Below are 14,098 nucleotides of genomic sequence, written 5' to 3' on the forward strand. Positions count from 1 at the left end.
TCATCCATTACCTCCTGAAATTATTTTCCTCTCAACTTTAGAATTCATCTTTCTACCACACCCCACCCCCACAAATAAGTAAAATACATTTTAAAGGTGTGCAAAATAACTACCCAAAAGACAACTCACTTAAAAGATTTCATTTCAAATGTAATTTAGCCTTCATAAAAGACCAAAGAAGCATCATTCAGAAAGAAATTGAAATTGAAAATTAGCTCATGTCTTTATTTTCAATTTTCATTATATATTTTCCTTTCTAAAGATGGGGAAAGTTCAACAAGCATTTTCTTACAATTTCCTATGTGATTCAACTAAGTGTTATTTATCTTCAGCTTTCCAATCTTCCCTACTCCTATTCCTGCCCTGGCTTGCTCTAAAGTTTCATAAAGGTGATTGCTGACATGTAACACATCAGATTTCATGTTACATCTAGCTCTTCTGAATTACAGTATTTAGACTCTCCATCGGTCATATTTACCTTGCACTGAAAGACATTCTAGATGAGATTTAGAGTTTACGGCAGATATAGGATCACTCGATTTCACTTCTAAGAGACATACCAATAAAATTGTGAGACCTGCTGTTAAATGAAGGCCTCCAATTACCCAAGTGTAAATGAAATTGAGAATCCATTCAATAAACAATGGGCTATCTTTTAATGATTAAAAACATCCTGCATCCGTCAAGCTATCCCAAATATAAACCCATAAGAGCCACAGTTCTAAATAATATAAAGTTATGTTAAATATAATTAACCATACATTTTAACAGGAAAAGAAGAATGACCTTAACCAAAATTCAGGTACTATTTCTAATAGCTCCTATTTTCTAAGAGATAAAATACCCCAAGGAAAGCTAATCACAACACAAGTGTACCCATGTTTTCTGTGGCTCAACAGAGCATGACTGCCAAGTTCTATTTTCTTTATATGTTGCAAAAGTATGATGGCATGAGCCTACTGATATTTGTTTCCAGCTCGAGGAAGTGTGTCAGAATTAGGTTCTGGGCAGAAGAAAGGAGAATAGCTTTGTGACATACTCTGTGCCACACTTTGTCACCTGGAGCCTGAAGCAGTTCTGCCTATGCCCAGAGTTTGGCAGTCTTTCTTAAACAGCTCCATTCACTTGCATACAATTTTCCCAAATCTCTAATTAGTTCCATCAGTTTAAGTAAGGCCTTCAATTCTCTAACTATAGGGGCTTAAACATGATACAAAGGGCTATAAGAGGGAAAATCATACTATCTGTGTCCTTGATCCCTACCTTCAACCAAAATCCCTCCCTCTCACCCAGTTGGAAAATAACAAATCCCTGGTACACTTCTGGATGAAAAGAGATGGAGGCAAAGTAGCGAAGGTGTCGACTCTACACTACTCTAATAGCATCTAAGCCCCAGGTGGGCCAGCCAAAAATACCATTACTGAAAATTCACAGAAAAACTTTTTTTAAAAGTTTCTACCATCCTAAAGAAGCCTCAGTTTTAAAGAGACAACAGAGAATGTATGAAAAGAGGAAAATATTCAAGGCCAGATCTCTGGACTCCATGGTCATATTTAAGGATTGATCTCCAAATAATCAGGAATTTCACAAAATATAGGATATTTCTTTCCCCTCAGATTTGCATAGGTTGCTTCAGAGTTCCTGGAACTTTAATCAAGAATTCCGAATTACTGAAATAATACCAGGCACTTGGCCCCACTAAGGCCCTGCAAGGAAAGACAAAGAACCCTGAATTCAAGATCCCACCCCTCAAGATGGTGATACTCATTGGGAGACAGGCCACAAGTACATGAAATAACTATGCATAACCTACGAAGCAGTATATCCACTGATATAAATTAATATAGTCCAAACAGAGCACATAGAGAGCTGAAAGGGCTGCCATGGAAGAACAATCAAACCAGGTAGGGTGACTTACAACAGCCTCCCAAAGAATGTGCATTCCTGAGCTCAATCTTCACAGACACGGTCCATCATCCGGCTAAAATATGACAGCACCAAGCTCAAAGTACATGCAGATTAGGCATCCAAGAAATCCTTCTTGAAAGATGAATGCTGGACATGGTACTTAGTATAAGGGACATGGCTTTGGAGGAAGAATAATTAGAATAGCACTGATAAGAGCTAGCATGTAGTAAGTACTTACTATGTTCTAGGTACTGTGGTTAGTGCTTTTACAATCTCATTTAGTCCTCATAACTTTATTCCATTTATCTACAGCCAAGTAACAAACCATCCCAATACTTAACATCTCTAAATAACAACCATTCTTAACTCATGATTTCATAGGTCAGGAACTCACCAGGGTTCAGTCAGGTGATTCTTCTCCACATGGCATGAACCAAGGTTAATCGGCGATATGCAGTAGGAGATGGGCTCATCCGGAACATCCAAAATGGGATCATTCGCATACCTGGAGCCTTGGCAAGAATAGCTAGAAGGCTTGGCTCAGCTGCAACTGTTGACAGGAATGCCTATACATGGCCTCCCCAGCTTAACAATTTCTGAGTATTTTTAGTTCTTACTTGGTGGCTCAGGGCTCCTAAAAAGACTGACCCAAAAAGTGATAGCTGCCAGTCTTTTAAGGTGTGAGTCTGGAAACTGACACATCTGTTCAGCCTTACTCTATCTGTTAGGCCGTCACAGAATTCCAGCAGATTCAGGGGCAGAGACATAGGTTCCACCTCATGATCAAAGGAGTGTCAAAGAATTTGGTACAGTATTTAATCCACCACAAAATACCTCCTGGTCACAAATTACTTACATTCTTCCCTTGTGGAAAACATGCTCACTCTTCCCCAAGGTCACCTCAAAGACCCAGTCAACTCAAAGTCTGGGATCTCATCATCGAAATCAGGTCCAGGTGTATATAAGATGCTTGGATGCAGTTCATCTGAATCTAAAGATTGGTAAAGAGATAAGTGATTTGTGACACACTTGCACGCACGCGCGCGCGCGCACACACACACACACACACCCCTAACATACGACAGTGAGACAGGCATCGAGTAAGAGCAATAGACATTCCCATTCAAAATGGGAAAGAACTGAAGACATAGATTTCACTGCCTGTGATAATTCTGAAATGCAGTTGGTCAGACATTATCGGTCCCGGCATTAAGGTCCAGTTATGTTCCCTGAAACTTATTCTCCACATCCCTTGGTTTCACCCTCTAAATCACCTTTCCTTTTTCATAAGAACTGGCCTGTGGTTGTAGTTTAGCTGTCTTCTTAAACTGCTTTTTGCCCATTGAAATTTGAGAGCCCCACGGGCTCTTCTTATTTCCTGTTATCTTTTGTCCCTTTCAGTCAAAGTTGATGGTGCTTCTATTAACTCAATTCTCTTAAAAACTGAGAGATTTCTATGAATCTTATTGGAGTTCATTCCATTAAATGAAAGCCATACCCACAAATCTCTTTGAGATATGTCCTTCTCTGCCTTAGGCTCAGAGTGCTATGGGATATTGAGAAGTCTTTTTTCTAGCTCTAGACATGACCTTAAATCTTTCTGGAATGTTAACAAAGGGTCTTAGAGCCATACCTGTGATATGACTTGAATTTGAGGTCATTTTTCACTTCAAAAACCTTTTGCCATTGGAGAGGCTAGAGATAAGAAAGTTTTATTTTCAAACCCATTAAGTTCTGGGTCCCTTATATTTCCTTTAAAAACTGTTCGAATGGTGCAAAATTTTTTTCTTTTTTTCCTTTTTCAGCTTCTGTCTCTCTATCCATAACTTATCATAAGTGACTCAGAGAAGCCAATGGCAGCTTCAACATTCTGCCAGAAAATCTCTTTTATCCAAATCCACCAGTTTGTTAGGTTGATGTTCTATTTTCCACAGTGCTACAAATAATGTCAAACTTTCCTCCATTACCCAAGAAGGATCACTTTTCTTCCAACCTCCAGAACCAATTTTCTCCCTGTTGTACCAGATTTCACCACTAGTCTCTTAAATGGCTTCCTGGCTTTGCCAACATGTTCCTCAAGGCCTTCCGGCTTCTGCCTATTGCCCAGTCCCAAAGCCACGTGTTTTAGAGTTCTGTTAAAGCAGCACCCCACTTCCAGGTACCAAATTCTTTTCCAGTTTTCTGTTGCTGAATGACTTAAAACAACTGAATAGCTTAAAACAACAATCATTATATCTCATGATTCTATGGGCCAAGAATTCTATTAAAACTAAGTTGGACAATTCCTGTGCCCCACATGACATCAGCTGCAGTCAACGAGACATTTGATGGTATTCAGCTCATGGAAAGGCTGGTTGGAGGGTCCAAAATGGCTTCACTCACAGACCAGTCACTGGGCGGGGCTGGATAGAAGGTTGGGCCCACCTAGAACTGTCTCATACTGAGATTCCAGCATGGTGGTCTCAGAGTATCTGGACTTCTTACATGGTGGCTCAAGACATCTAAAGAAAGTTTTCCTAGGAAGAGTAAGTAGAACTGCCACTCTCTTATGCCAGAAACTGGTATATTGTCACTTCTGCCATATTCCACTCACCAAGCAATCACTGAGCCCAGATTTAAAAGCAGAGACATAGATTTTACCTCTCAATGGGAGGAGTGTCAAAAAATTTGCAACTATCTTTAATCTATGACAAATTCTACGAGATAAGTATTCTTATTTGTATTTTACAAACAAAGAAACCAAAACTTAGAAGGGATAAGTAATCTGCCCAAAGTCATACAATTAGGGTAGAGCCAGAATTCTAACTTAATCATCTAACTGCATGGGAAACTAGGTAAATTAGCTGACTACTCTCAAAAAATAGTGGTTAAAATGCCATCATCTAGAGAAACACAGTGTGTTCCTATGTGGCCCTGTTTTCCATCAGCTCAGCATATAACCTTCCTCTTTTCCTTTCATCTCTGCTCTCAGGTGGATTTCTGCAAGTGGTACTTCATGAATGTTTATAAAAGAACAAATGATCACATACTACAAAGATCTTATAAAGGCAATGTCCTATTCCATTTATGAAAATGCACCTGACAAATTCAGCCTGACAGTATGATCTCTCAGAGGTGAAGGAAATAATCAGCGTAAACTACTCTTTCGGACTAACATAGGAGAATTCTTTGATGAAGATAAAGTAACAGGAACCTTGGGGAACAAAGGGACTTTGTCATCCTGGACTGATGAACTGTTAGGAAAAGGAAAGCTGTGTAGTTGGACACAAGCCCTCTCACTGTATGGCAGGAAGAAAACACAGCTATGGGGCCACACGGTCTGTGGTTCTCCAAGGGAAGGTTATACAGAGAGAATGGGGTTTTCAAAAATAAAATTCCAGCCTAACTTCTACAAATTATTCCTGGAAAGAAGAAAACAGAGCAAAGACTAAGGTGGCTACACAGAAGTGTCCTAGCAAGCTCAGATTTAGGGTACACATACCACAAATGGGGCAAAGGGACCCAAAACGAAGATTAAATGCAAAAGTTGGCACGAATCAATGGGAACTGTTCAAGAAGGCTAAAGTTCAGAATATACAAATGATGCTGGGACGGTGAGGAAAAAGAGTTTTTAAGATTTCCTTCGGAGCACGAAAAAGGAAGATAGAAGTCTGTTAAGTAGAGATTATGGTGCAACGTTAATGGATCGTAGAGAAAAAACTGCTCAACTTTTATTTTGCTTCTTTCTTTTCTTTAAAGAGAATGGACATTTAACTGGAAAGAGCAACATGAATATTGAAGAAACTGAAGCCCAGGTGGGGGAGATGACAGTGAGCAAAAGCCCCTTTCCATCGAAAACAAGTTTATCTCTTCCTAACAACCGAGTATAATTCAAGAGATAAGTGGTTGTAACTCTGCAAGTAATGCATGATTTACACGCCCCCCGCCCACACACACAGAGTTTAAAAAAAAAAGTAGAAAAGCTCTCAGAGTACAAGGCTCAAATCTCCACCCACAGGTAGTGGCAAGGAGTCAGAAATACAAATGGCGCTGGGACATGGGGAAGTACAGAGCAACTGCTAACTGGGACGGAGTTTCTTTGAAATAAGAAAATGTTCAGGAATCAGACAATGGCGATGGTTTCACAAGCTTGTGAATATACCACTGAATTATACACTTCAAAAAAGACGAATTTTATGGTATGTGCATTACATCTTAATTTTTTAAAAAGAATACATTATCACATTATATCCATGTCCACAATATCAATTTTCTTTTTGGGTCTTCCTAACTTAAAAAAAAACAATGACCAGGGCACCTTTCTGCCAGTTAAAGGACAAAACCAAATTCTATTTTAAAAATTCATATTCTTTTGTGACTAATGACAAAACATACAAATAAAATATCTTGCTATATATGACAAATATATATATGTAGGTATATATATGATGAAATAAAGAGATAAATCTAAAACTAGCACATTAAAAAATAAAAGCAAATACTGGTTTGTGTCATTTTAAAAGAAAAAGAGAAAAGTATGGAATCACAACTATGCCAATATTACACTAAATTGCCCATCACAAAAAAGCTACATGGGATAATAAATCAGTTAAAATAGTGAGTTCAGTTCTGGGAACTAACTGTATATACAATTAAAGACAAGGAGCTAGAATGGAAAAGTCTTAGTGACTTTCGTGGCCACAAGCTTTACAAGAAGCAGTAGAGTGATGGAGCTTCTGGGCTGTAAATGCATCTGAGCTTGAAACCTAGATCGGGCATGGGTGGAGGGAGAAGGGATAACGGTCTCACTCTAGTCTATGTAGATCAGAATATCTAGAGCATTGTATGCCATTCTGGGTGCCACAGTCTAAGAGGATCACGGGAAAACTAGAAGTCGGCAAAATATTGAAGGTTTGACACCATGCCATAATTGGAACCATTAAAAAGACAAATACTATTTAGCTTGGAAAAGAGAAGGCAAAAAGAAATCTGAAAATTGTCTTTAAGAAATTATCAAAAGGATTCAATTTATTTTTGGACTCCAAAAAGAAGAGAGTGATCTTCCTGAGTCTTGTCAGAGAGACTTGAAAAAGGAAAAACCTGACGTTGGCAAACATTTGAGGACGGGGTTGAGTAACCTCAGGCAAAGTAAGCACATGAGCCAGAAGTCACAATTAACCGATGCCACAAAGCAGAAACGGGGACTTCACTTAAAAGTGAAAACAACTTTCTCTGTCTGACTAGTTGAGAACCATATAATTTCACTCATATGTGGTATATAAAACTGAAAGCAACAAACATAACAAACAGAGACTCATGGGCAAGGACAGTGGATTAGTGGTTACCAGAGGGAAGAGAGATAAGAGGGAGGTAGAAAGGCGTAAAGGGGGTCAAATATTTGGTGATGGAAGGAAGTTTAACTTTGGGTGCTGAACACAACATAACATATATATAATGTATTTTTGAATTGTACACTTGAAAACTATTTGTCTTATAAACTAATGTCACCCCAATAATTTTAATTTAAAAGAAAAAGTGGAAACAGAACCTGGCTGTTAGGGAGAAGGAAAGGGGGAAAAGACAGTCATTTAGAGTCATACACTTGGTGAATACCTGACACGTGTCCCGGGGAATCTGTATTATTAGAACATCTCCCAGTGCTTCTTAGGCAGCCAGACCGGGACCTGTTTATCACCCATCATATAGATATCACTCTTCTAGAGAGCTCTTTGATTATGCTACATACGTCCTTAAAAGCCCTCCGTTATTTTCCATGACTGCCAAAAACAAAATCCAAAATTTCGAACTTGGCTTCAGAACTCTACATAGTATGGCCTAGTTCTACTTTTAAAACTCTATCTCCCATTCCTTCTAAACATCAACAATCTTGTCCTCTGTCCAAACTCATATATCTATTACTCACCATACATGTATCTGTTACTCAAGCATACACCTCTATTTGCACCCTGTGTGCATCTGCTCATCCCATTCTCTCCCACTGGAACACTTGTCCTCTTTGCAGCCACCTTCCCTCACCCCCAATTCTATTTATCCAACCCACCCTAAAGCAAAGGGTCAAAAGCCTATTTAGGAATTCTTTCTTGATTATGCCATACAAAACTTACTCTGTCATCCACATCCTCCTCAATTCTTGATCACTTAGTTACTTAGATCTCAGTTTCTCCATCTGTAAAACTATCATAATAATACCACCAACTTCATAGGTTTTTTTATAAAAATTAGGTGAGCTTACAAATGTGAAGAACCTAGAACAGTGCCAAGAATATATGAACTCTATAAATTATGATTATTTTTTTAATATATTATATTTATTTTATTGTGTTGTTTTTTATTTTTTTAACACCTACAGCATCTGGTCTTCCTAGGTGGTCTGCCATCCAAGTACTAACCAGGCCCAACTCTGCTTAGCTTCCGAGATCAGAAAGGATCAGGTGTGTTCAGGGTGGCATGGCCGTAGATAATTATTTTTATTATTAATTTGATTCTATTGGTATGATCCTCTTTACAAAAGGAAGTTAGTAAGACAAGCCATGGTCTCTACTGCTGCAGTTGGTCCCAAAGCTATAACTGATACCACCCATTCTAAATTCTCTACCACCAATTCTAGATTCCTCTCCCACCAACTCTAGATTCCTCTCCCTTTGGCTAGCAATACTGCTGGTCTAGGTTGCTTGCCTCAGTCCATGAGGAATCTGAGTCCATGGCTATGCCCTGTCAGGCCACAGCATCTATTAATTCTTTTCTTAATATGAGAGTACCAAGAGACATGCCAGTGGATCTCCTGAGTTCTAAGCATGCTCTTTCCTGTCCTCATTATGGAGTAGCAAACCCACCTCCTCATGATGATTAGGGTCAATTACTTCTGCCACTATAACTCCTTTCTTAGCCTACTAATCCAATGACAAGAAAAGCATAAAATGTTAAGGTACCAACATACTTTTAAGTTTAGGAGGACTCTGACAGAGACTCCTGATGGCAGTATCCCCATCTGGAAACCAGAACTTCTAGACTCCAGAACTTAAAATTGCAGTGACAAGAAGCACATATTCCCCATGTGAGTCACTGGAATTGATGATGAGAAGGACCACTCTTTCTTCCATCCCTTGGAACCCAGACTCATGCTCTACACAAAACCATGTAATGGTCATTAACTCAAAAGAAATATTGCACCCTGAAAGACAGTGTTCCAACCTTGTAGATTAGCGTCTTCAAGGTGACACTTTAGCCACCCCTTCAAGAAGCTATTCCAATGTTTTTCAACCTGTCAGCATACTATGCACTATATGGTAAAATTAGTGACTCCATGATCATATGTCTGTTATACTTCCTCCACATAAAGTGAGTATACCTTGGTCAAGGTGATATGTGAGATCCCTTGTTGGTACATCAGACACACTGAGAGCCCTGAGATAGCGGTAAATTCAGTACTCTGGGAGATGTTGGATAGTGGTACTGGCTGTGGAACTGAAGACAGAAAAGGAACATCTATACCTAGAATACAGTTTTATTCCAGTTAAGACAAATTGTTGAGAGTCTTAGTTGTTCTGGTCAAGATGGCAAGTAGGTAAATGCTATGCTTGCCTCTTCCACATTAAAATTACAACTAAATTATGGAACAGTCCACCTAGAGAACCATCTGAAGACTAGCTGACCCTAAGTCTTATAACCAATGATATAAAGAGGCCACATGGAGACTGGCTGGAAAGGCAAGAGACACAAAATGGGCTGGTCCCATACTCACATGTGGTCTTTGATCATTGGGAAGGATATGCTGCAGAGGTTCCCTCTGGAGGAGCAAGGAACCCCAACCTAAAACCGGGACTCCCGGCTCAGAATTCCAGTGCTGGGAAGAGGAGTCCTCACAAAATCTGTAAAAATCAGTGGGGCTTCCAAAGACCTGGGTGAGAAGGAAGGCAGCTGGAAACCCCTTAAAGGGCCTGTGTACAGATTCGCTAACTCGCAGGCAGTCCCTCTGGGTTGCAGCAGAGGGACAGCAGTGTGAGAGGTGCCAGAGACATACCGGGAAAGACTGAGTTGTGTGGCTACAGGGTGAGGACTAGAAGAACAGCCACCATTGTCCCTTTGTTGAGCCTTCCTCCTGTGCAGCCTATACGCAGGCATCATCTTGCCTGTGTTGAGCCCTCCCCCAACACAGCCAAATCTAATTGTGCATTGGCCTGGTGAGATCTGCTTGCTCCACCTCTGTGATTCCGAGTGCCTACCCCACCCAACTCGCAAATTGTCCTTGGAAATTTTGTTACCAGGCAACCAGCCCCACCCTACGCTCTCAGCAAGGGACGCCTTCTGCAGCAATCGACAGGCTTCAGCTCATATACCTCAAGCGACACTTTCGGTGGCTGGCAACCGGCCCTGGCCTGAGCAACGGTATTTCTTGAACAAATCTTGGGGATCTGCAAGCCAGAGGTGGGAAGTGGCTAGCCTCAGTATGATCTGAGACTTTCGCAAGTGATCACGGGCTCAGCACTGAAAACAAATCTGAATCTGCACTAACCTGGGAAACACACTCATCCTACCCTGGTGACTCCCTGGGATCCCACCTCATCCAACTCAAGTTACCACTGAGGTTCTTTCAGCTGCTGAGACTTATGGGCAGCAAGCAAGCAGCCTCAGGCCTTGAGGTGCCCTAGGCCTTTTGCTGAGCTGCCCCAGGCCTGGTACTGGTGGCAGCCTGTCTTGGTTTGCCATATGGCCTCTCACGCATGCCTCTAGGTCTGGCACAGACAGTGATCAACCACAGACAACTTTGTAGATCCTACCAGGTAGCGCCGGGCTGTTCACAGGTAATGGCTGACCTCTGCCTGCAGGGAGCCCCTTCCAAGGACCTCCAGAATCAACACACCCAGAGGCTAGTGTTAGACCTCAATAGAGCACCACATGATTAGCCCCACAAGTGACATACCCAAAAGTCCCCCTGAAGGAGCGAGGGGCCCTAGCCCCACACAGGGATTCCCTGGCCCAAGGTTCCAGTCCCAGGAAGAGGAGTTCCCACAAAATCTGACTGTAAAAATCATTGGGAATTCTAAGCATTTGGGTGAGACGCAAGGAACCTGAAAACCTAGGTGTCCCACTTAAAGGGCCCATGCAGACTCACTGGCTCGCAGACACACCCTGGGCTCCAGCAGAGGGTCAGTAGCTCCAGGGTTGCAAGAGACATACGGGGAAAGACTGACTTGTGAAGCCTCGGGGCAAGGGCTTGAGGGACAGCCACCATTGTTCCTTTGTCAGGTCTCCTCTGGAGCATTCACAACGGGTGCCATCTTGCCTGTGTGGAACCCTCCCCCACACGGCCAGTCCTAAATCTGCATTGACCCAGTGAGACTGGTAGATCCACCCCTTTGCTACCCGACATCCTGCCCCACCCGACCCACAAATTGCCCCTGGCAAGCCCATTCCCGGGCAATCAGCCCCACCCTGCTCTTCCCCAGGTCCGTGCATCTGACTGCAATCAACAGCCCTCAGCTCTCTGGACCTGCACATCCCAGGAGAGAAATTTCAGCGGCCGATCACCGGTGCAAGCTAAACTGGAGGAACAGTTTGTTGCCTGAAAACCAGCCCCACCCTACCCTGTCAGCACGGGGTGCATTGGACAGTCCTCAGCTCCAGCATCTCTGGAGAGACTCTCAGAAGCAGACAGTGTCGGCACAAGATGCAGTGTCTCTTGAACAAATCTTAGGGGTTTGCAGGTCAGAGACAGGCAGCAGCTGGCCTGAATACAATCTGAGACTTTTGTAAGGGGCCAAAGACGGCACTGGCTCCAAATCCTAATTTGCATTGGCTTCATGGGATTGGCTCAATCTACTCCATGGCTCCCTGAGACCCCACCCAACTTACAAATTACCTCTCAGCAGGAGGCTCTGTTAGCAATAATCAACAGGCCTCTGCTTATATACCTCCAGAGTTGATCCCAATGGCAGGCAACCAGCACCATCCAGAGGTACAATATTTCTTGAACAGATCTCTGGTGCCTGCAGGCCCAAGGAGGGCAGTGGCTGACCTCGTTGTGATCTGAGACTTTTACAGGAAGCCACAGACTCAGAACTGGCACTAAACCTGAATCCACACTGGCCAGGTAAATAAAGCCGGCTTGCTTTACCCCAGTGACTCCCTGGGTCGCTGCCTCACCCACCTCGCATACCACCCAAAGACTCTTTCAGCTGCAGGCAGCCTCAGGCCTTGAGGTGCACCGGACCCTTTGTTAAGCCGGTACTGAGGACAACCAGCCTTGGCTCACAGAGTGGCCTCCCCCACTTGTCTTCAGACCCAGCATAGGCAGCAACCACCTGTGGATCACTTTGTAGCTCCTACCAGGTAGCCCTGAGCTATCAAAGGCAGCAGCTGACCTTGGCCTGCACAGGAGCCCTTCCCAAGGGGCCACAGAACCAACACACCCAGAGAATGGCATTAGACCACAACAAAGCATCACCTGACTAGCTCCATAAGCAGCATATTCAAAGGGTGGTTTCAACAGGTACACAAGCCTGCTGGAGCGAATTCTACTCCAAGGGGTCAGCCCCTACACAGCAGTTTATATCCTGTGGGCATGGCCAGTCCTCATAGTCAGTCAGCCCAAGAGTCAATCCCAACTATTGACGTGTTAACAGCAATGAAGGCTTAGCTACAATAGGAGAACACACACAACTCACACAAAAACACACCCAGAGCCCCTAGCACAAGTGATCAGGAAGACTGCCACTGGGCCATGAAGGACACCTAATACATGAGGCCATCTGGCCAAGACTAGAAGACATAACTTCCTAATATATAGAATTGAACACAGAGAGGCAACTAAAATGAGAAAACAAAGAAACATGCCACAAATGAAACAACAGGAGAAAACTCCAGAAAAAAACTAAATGAAATGGAAGAAAGCAACCTACCAGATACACAGTTCAAAATACTAGTTAAAAGGATGCTTAGAGGGAGAATAGTTGATCTCGGTGAGGACTTCAACAGAGAGATGGTAAGCATAAAAAAGGACTTAGAAAACACAAAAAAGAACCAGTCAGAAATGAAGAATACACTAGAAGGAATCGACAGTAGACCAGTGAAGCAGGGGATCGAATCAGTGATTTGGAAAGCAAGGAAGGAAGACAACAATTGGAACAGCAAAAGAAAAAAATCCAAAAAATGAGAATGGTTTAAGAGACCTCTGGGACAACATTAAGCATACCAACATTCGTACCATAGGGGTACCAGAGGGAGAAGAGCAAGAGCAAGGGATTGAGAACCTATTTAAAGAAATAATAATAGAAAAGTTTCCTAACCTGCAAAGGAAATAGATATACAACTCCAGGAAGCACAGAGTCCCAAACAAGAGGAACCCAAACAAGCCCACACCAAGACACATCATAATTAAAATGCCAAAGGTTAAAGACAAAAAGAGAATCCTAAAAGCAGTAAGAGAAAGGCAGCTAGTTACTTAAAAGTGTGCACCTGTAAGACTTCAGCTAATTTCTCAAAGGAAACTTTGCAGCCCAAAGGGATTGGCATGAAATATTCAAAGCAATGAAAAACAAGAACCTACAACCAAGACTACTCCACCCAACAAGACTATCAATTAATATAGAAGGTAAAATAAAGAGTTTCCCAGACAGGAAAAAGCTAAAGAAATTTATCACCACCAAGCCAGTATTATAAGAAATGTTGAGGGGATCAATAATCACTTTAAATGCAAATGGATTAAATGCTCCAATCAAAAAAACATAAGGTAGCTGAATGGAAAAGAAAACAAGACCCATGCATACATTGTCTCCAAGAGACCCACTTTAGATCAAATGACACATACAAACTGAAAGTAAAGGGATGAAGAAAGATATTTCATGCAAGTGGAAATGAAAAAAAAAAAAAAAAAAAGCTGGAAAAGCAATACTTATATCAGACAAAATAGACTTTAAAACAAAGGCTAAAATAAGAGATAAAGAAGGACATTACATAATGATAAAGGGATCAACACAGCAAGAGGACATAATGCTAGTACACATTTATGCACCCAACATAAAAGCACCTACATATATAAGGCATATACTGACCAACATAAAGAAAGAGATAGACAGTAATACAATCACAGTAGGAGACTTTAACACACCATTGACACCAATGGACAGATCTTCCAGACAGAAAGTCAACAAGGAAACAATGCCCTCATATGACACACTATATAAGATGGATT

General features: G+C 41.9%; 1 long non-coding RNA gene and 1 pseudogene across 2 annotated transcripts in view; both read right to left on the reverse strand.

Annotated features, from left to right (window-relative positions):
* LOC120608586 (uncharacterized) overlaps positions 1-2,895 on the reverse strand; it is a 40,563-nt gene extending 37,668 nt beyond the window's left edge. For both annotated transcript variants that reach the window (XR_005654437.1, XR_005654436.1), the window contains exon 1: positions 2,765-2,895. This is a non-coding gene — a long non-coding RNA (uncharacterized LOC120608586). The remainder of the gene's footprint in view (positions 1-2,764) is intronic.
* A 5,353-nt stretch (positions 2,896-8,248) lies between these two features.
* Positions 8,249-8,367, reverse strand: LOC120608628 (uncharacterized; annotated as a pseudogene).
* Between the last annotated feature and the right edge of the window lie 5,731 nt (positions 8,368-14,098).

This window comes from Pteropus medius, unplaced genomic scaffold (genome assembly GCF_902729225.1).
Source record: "Pteropus medius unplaced genomic scaffold, Ma_sr-lr_union100, whole genome shotgun sequence".
Taxonomy (NCBI): Eukaryota; Metazoa; Chordata; class Mammalia; order Chiroptera; family Pteropodidae; genus Pteropus; species Pteropus medius.